Source organism: Zootoca vivipara, chromosome 13 (genome assembly GCF_963506605.1).
Source record: "Zootoca vivipara chromosome 13, rZooViv1.1, whole genome shotgun sequence".
NCBI lineage: Eukaryota > Metazoa > Chordata > Lepidosauria > Squamata > Lacertidae > Zootoca > Zootoca vivipara.
Window position 1 is genome coordinate 49,261,786 of NC_083288.1, and position 6,241 is coordinate 49,268,026.

Consider the following 6,241-nt stretch of genomic DNA (forward strand, 5'->3'; position numbering starts at 1 on the left):
GGATCCTGGTTGTGACTTGGACCAGGATGTTTGCTGAGGCATTGGAGAAGGCATTCCTGGGTTCTCCGGAGTCCGCCAGAGACTCTCCACTGCTGGAGGAAATCTTGACCCCATCCTTGTAGAAATGGAACCTTTGCTGTGTGTCGCTGCCAATGGCCGAGCAAGTGAGGCGCAGGAATCCCCCTTCGTTCACCACTCCAGACGGAGGATCCATTGTCAGCACCGGGGCAGGAGGAGGAGCTTCAGGAGTTGTCTCTAAAGGGGAAAGGAAGACAATGGCTAAGTGATTTGGAGTCTGTGTCTCACTGAGGTTTAAAGGTGCAAGCCATAACTAAACCGTGTTCATCCAGGCAGGTTTGTCAACAGAGAGTCGTGGGTTCATGATCAGGCGCATGTGTTGCACAATATTCAGGGGAAATGTTCAGTGTCCGGGAAGGTAAATGTTAGCTGGCTAAACTCTTGATCCCCGTTTGGGGATCTATTCTACTCATGTCATGTGTAAGCCATCCCATCTCCTAAATTGCATTTGGAGTCTTCACTGGTACAATAGCAGAAGCTCCCCACTTCAGACCTTCGCCATCGATCAATGGTACGAGGGTGGTGCTCGCTTTGGCAGTACATATACTAAAATTGGAACGATGCAGAGAATATTAGCATGGCCCTGCGCAAGGAGGACACGCAAATTCGTGAAGCGTTCGATCTTTTTTCTGGGAAACATCTGTTATATATTTGGCAGAACACTGTAAACCAGGCACCTCCAAACTGCGGCCCTCCAGATGTTTTGGCCTACAACTCCCATGATCCCTAGCTAACAGGACCAGTGGTCAGGGAAGATGGGAATTGTAGTCCAAAACATCTGGAGGGCCGAAGTTTGGGGATGCCTGCTGTAAACGGTTAAAAACATTCTCAAGATTGAAACAACACTTGTAATGTGAAAAGAACTATAGGAGAAAATAGAGATCTATGGACAAATGGAGGATAATATGATATGCAGTGAAAATGGTTATTTGCGGACTCCACAAAAGGGAGGATGGAAGTCCGAGAATTCTGAATTTTTTTATTTGATTTTTTCCCCTGTGAATATAAAACCAATAAAAATTATTATAAAAAAGGTGAATGGTATGAAGGTGATGTGTCAGAGCTTTCCAGCATGCCCCCAGGCCCCTTGCATGGTTTCTTACTCATGAGTAGTAGTAATGCTTGAATAAGGGTTACAGAAACATTGTCCAAAAAACAAAGACAGACGACCCACATTGCAGTCTGAGCCAATATCAACAAGGTTTCCACTTCCGAGGTAACCCTGGCATCTAAGAACGTCACCCGCTGCCTTATCACCACGTCAGGCCAGTGGTCCAGCTATCTCTGCATTGTCTACACTGCCTGGAAGCATCTCTCCCCAGGTCTTCAGGCAGGAGAGTTTCCCAGACCTACCAGGAGACAATGGGGATTGAAGTGGGGACATTCTAGGGCAGCCTTCCCCTTTGCCTTCCAAGAGAACTACACATTTTTAAGGCCTCACCTCTCACTGAAATCCTGATCCTGCTGCTTTCTGGGGATGAGATGTTCTGGCTAAATTCCGCAGCTTTGTACGTGCAAAGATAGTCCGCGCTGTCTTGAGGAAACAACAAGCGCCTCGTGTACATGAAGGAGGCCAGAGGAGAAGGGGGCCTGTAGTCATACAACAGCCATCGGTCCTTCCGAAAGAGAACCCTTGACATGAGAAGGTTTTCAGGAGCAGAGCAGGTGAGGTTCACCAACTCCCCACTGCTGTAGGTGTAAGGCTTTGGGGACACAGAGAAGAACGGAGGGGGGAGGTGGCCTGAGAAGCAAATAAATAGATAAGGAATAAGAAGCGAGCCTTATTTGGGGGTGTCCCATTTCCCTTCAAACTGCAAAATGTAAGACCGCCCAAGTTTGGCAGGGGAAGAGACCAGGGTGGCCTGCAACAAAATGTTGCAGTGTGTGCCTAGGAGTTAATTGCCGTGTTCTTCCCGCAACAGGAGCCTCCTTGTCCTGTTCAGGATTTGTAAGGAAGGGAGAAGTTTCAGAGTGGGGAAAAGGATGACACACACACACACACACACACACACACACACGGTCATCTCTTTCTCCTATTTTGCCAGGAGACAAGGAGCAGACAAGTGGTCTCTACAGGCGGACATGTGTTCAGGAGCCCCTCTGAAGCAGCTCCAGGTTCATTTCAAGGCGTGATTTCAAAAATAAATTCACGTCCCCTGCAGGATAAGCTTTGGAACAGTATACATGAAATATGGATTGTTATATTTTTCTCCCGAAACTGCAGCTCACCAGTGTTACTGCTGCTAAGATGCCTATATGAAGTCTCTGCAGGGACCATAATCTGGGTCTGAAATTGTCCTCTTCATCCTGTCCATAACATCCCCATTAGTTGTAGTTTCTGGGTCACCTTCAAAGGTAGCCCCACATAGAGCGCATTGCAGTAGTCCAAGTGGGAGATAACCAGAGCATGCACCACTCTGGCGAGACGGTCTGCGGGCAGGGAGGGTCTCATCCTGCGTACCAGATGGAGCTGGGAGAAAGCTGCCCTGGACACAGAATTGACCTGCCTCCATGGACAGCTGTGAGTCCAAAAATGACTCCCAGGCTGCGCACCTGGTCCTTCGGTTACCCCATTCAGGACCAGGGAGTCCTCCACACCTGCCCGTCCCCTGTCCCCCCAAAACAGTACTTCTGTCTTGTCAGGATTCAACCTCAATCTGCTAGTCACCATCCATCCAATCATGCAAAACGTGACACTCCTACCTCCCTTAGAGCTGCTTCTTTCACAAAGATTGAAAGAAGAACGGAAATCCACTTTACCTGAATGGGCTGATCTCCCGAGGAGGATCTGGAGACAGACTGGAAGTGAAGAACAAAGGAGAGATGTAGTGTGAATGTGAGACAGATGGCAAGTTTCCCATCTGAGGTGGGCAGAGAGGTCACCAACCTGTCATCAAAGCAGCGGACTTCATGCTCAGTCTGTATCCCTGGAAGAACATCCACGGCTGGAGCCCCAAGATCCACCCTCACTCTGGTTTCTGTCCGAAGAGAGACAATGAATCGGCCTTGCCAAAGTCTGTCTTCTCCAAGCAAAGACTAAAGACAGGAAGCACAACATCACACCCTCCCCTCCAGCACGTTGTGGACACACACACCCTGAGCTGTGTGCAGAACTCAACCTATAGGCTTTAGCCATGACCACAAGCTTTATCCCGCTCCATCTAGGAACTGCTAACCACATCTGATCTGGCTGTGCCATCGCCTGTCTTTCTCTGTGGTCAGACTTCTTGAAGCAACCCAAATGGAACAATGTGCAGCAGGATGCGAGAAGGGAAGAGCAGACGTCAGCTCTACCTGCATAGATGGATAGCCCAGCGTTTCTCAACCGCTGTTCCGCAGCACACTAGTGTGCCGCGAGACACTGGCTGGTGTGCCGCGACGTGCGGCGACGAGAAGGGCGATTTACATTGTCACGTGCCTGGCAGCCGCCAATAAACAACACTCGCCCGCTGGAAAGCAATATTTCTCCTCCTCTTTCCCAAAGCTCAGTGCAAACGACTGGAGGGTGGTTTTAGAGTCTAAGGAGGCCCCCTAGGGAGGCGCGCTCCAGATCCGCCGCCGGCCCCCCTTAAGCCGCATTGAGGTTGCTCCGCCTCCCCTGCCTCCTTTGTCCGTCCTTCGCCATGGCTGCGCGGCGGACGCTGGGCTTCACAGTCCGGAATTACTCGCAAGCAGCAGCCAAGGTAACCTTTCACTTTTGAGCCGCCCCGCAGTTCCCCTGGAAGTGCGTGCGCCCTTGTAATCCGGGGGCAGGCAGAGCCTTGCCTGGACTGTACCACTTCGGGCCGCGGGAGAGGAGAATTGGGGGTCTGAAGGCTTCTCCCCTCCCATGGGGCGGCGGGAGGGAGATTAATTTCCTCCTTCCTATAGTCAATATAGGGCAGCACAGAGTTAAATTTTTTAACTTTTTTAATGGTGGTGTGCCTCGTGATTTTTTTCATGGAACAAGTGTGCCGTGGCCCAAAAAAGGTGGAGAAACACTGGGATAGCCAAAGGATGATCGGGAGATTGGAAGGAAAGGAGAGAGGAGAAAAGGAGTGAGAAAGGAGAGAGAGAGAGAGATAGAGAGAGAGATAGATAGAGAGAGAAAGATGGGGATTTCCCCATCCTAGTACAGAGAAAAGGAAATGATATATAATGAAATGAACAGGGTGTTTAAAATAACCTTTGTTCAAAAAAAATAAAAATAGAAACTTTTGTTTTTGGAATTATAGACAGAACTACCTAAAATGTATGCTACTATAGCAGCAAAAATGTTACTTGCCCCCCAATGGAAAGAAGCAGAAGTCCCAGCAAAGGCAGAATGGATACAAAAAAACTTACGGATTGTGCAGAAATGGCAAAACTTACCGTAAAAATAAGAAATCAAGGTAACAATTTTTAAAAAATAAACAACGGGAATGGTTTATTGAATATTTACAGATAAATCATAAACAGATACAAACACTGGCAGGATTATTGTAACAACCTGCAGTTTTATAAGAGTATATATTTAAAGAAGATGAATGAATGAGTAAATTAAGATAATTTAGATATGCAGAATATATTAAAAACAAAGTTAAGGAACCGTAGAAAAAGGGGGAAGGAAGTCAAGTTTTGGAATGTAAAATTGGTGAAATGTATAAAACTAGTGAATTGTATAAACTTGAAAAGTATGTATGTATGCATGTATGTATGTATGTATGTATGTATGTATGTATAAATAAATAAATAAACAAATTAAAAAGTACAGAGAAAAGGGAGAGGTCACAAACCTGTCACCAAAGCCACAAACTCTTTGCCAAGTCAGTGTCCCTTGAAGGCCCCTCAGCTGGTTCCTCCACCCACCACCGTCTAATAAAACCTACCAGTTCTATTATCTACCAACACAAAAAGCCAAGTTTGGGCACAAACCCCAACATTGTGAGCAGAGAGCTGCTGGTTAACTCGAGATAGGGAGCAGAAAGACAAAAATCAATAAATGGCATTTTTCTCGTGTGTGTGGATGTGTTTTAATTTATTTTACAATATTTGTTTGCTGCTTTTCAGCGAGTTTCACAATAATGAAATCATATTGATAGGCAAGTGGTGTTGCCTCCGCAGCGAAGAATCAAGAATAAGAGGTGGTGTTGACGCATCAAATGATGGCTTCATGTGGCTCCCGGTTCCACTGCTTTTGAAAGGTGATAGTGGGGGAGGGGAAGGGATGGAGGAGGGGGATAATTCCTCTTCAAAGTCTCCATTTCCAGTCCTATCTTACTGCTGCTCCTGCTCTGGGAAGCTGGTCTTAGCTACTTCCAGCCTGCCAAACTCCTTTGAGAAGCTTCTGCCCCCCCCCCTCTTCCCCAAGTACAGTTTAAAGAAGTCACGTTAGAATTTAACTCGGAAATGTGAAAACACACGCATTGAGAAGCGGATTTCAATGCAACATGCTGAGAACCCTCAGCTCAAACGTAAACGTATTTATTTGCATTTAGATGCCACCCTTTCTTCTGATGTCAGACATATACTTCTTTGATTAGTTAAGAAAATTTCTCTTTGCTTGACTTGTAGCAAAAGCTTGACCATACTCTAGTTTAAAGGAAATATCAAAATTATCAATAAAGAGTACCTAGTTAAGAACACCTTGCCTACAACATCACCCTGCCTACAAAGGTCTGTATAGTTAAAGCTATGGTTTTCCCAGTAGTGATGTATGGAAGTGAGAGCTGGACCATAAAGAAGGCTGATCGCCGAAGAATTGATGCTTTTGAATTCTGGTGCTGGAGGAGACTTTTGAGAGTCCCATGGACTGCAAGAAGATCAAACCTATCCATTCTGAAGGAAATCAGCCCTGAGTGCTCACTGGAAGGACAGCTCCTGAAGCTGAGGCTCCAATATTTTGGCCACCTCATGAGAAGAGAAGACTCCCTGGAGAAGACCCCGATGTTGGGAAAGATTGAGGGCACTAGGAGAAGGGGACAACAGAGGACGAGATGGTTGGACAGTGTTCTCGAAGCTACGAACATGAGTTTGACCAAACTGCGGGAGGCAGTGCAAGACAGGAGTGCCTGGCGTGCTCTGGTCCATGGGGTCACGAAGAGTCGGACACGACTAAACAAGTTAAGAACAATGTAAAACATTAATTGTAGTTCCCTGGTGTGGGATGTAATCCACTGGGGGCAGTCAAATACAACATTCCTTG

General features: G+C 46.8%; 1 non-coding gene across 1 annotated transcript; it reads left to right on the forward strand.

Moving 5' to 3' along the window:
* The first annotated feature begins 600 nt into the window (after positions 1 to 600).
* On the forward strand, positions 601 to 706 carry LOC118079122 (U6 spliceosomal RNA). The gene has a single exon (XR_004691804.2). It is a non-coding gene; the product is annotated as a U6 spliceosomal RNA (small nuclear RNA).
* Positions 707 to 6,241: the final 5,535 nt, after the last annotated feature.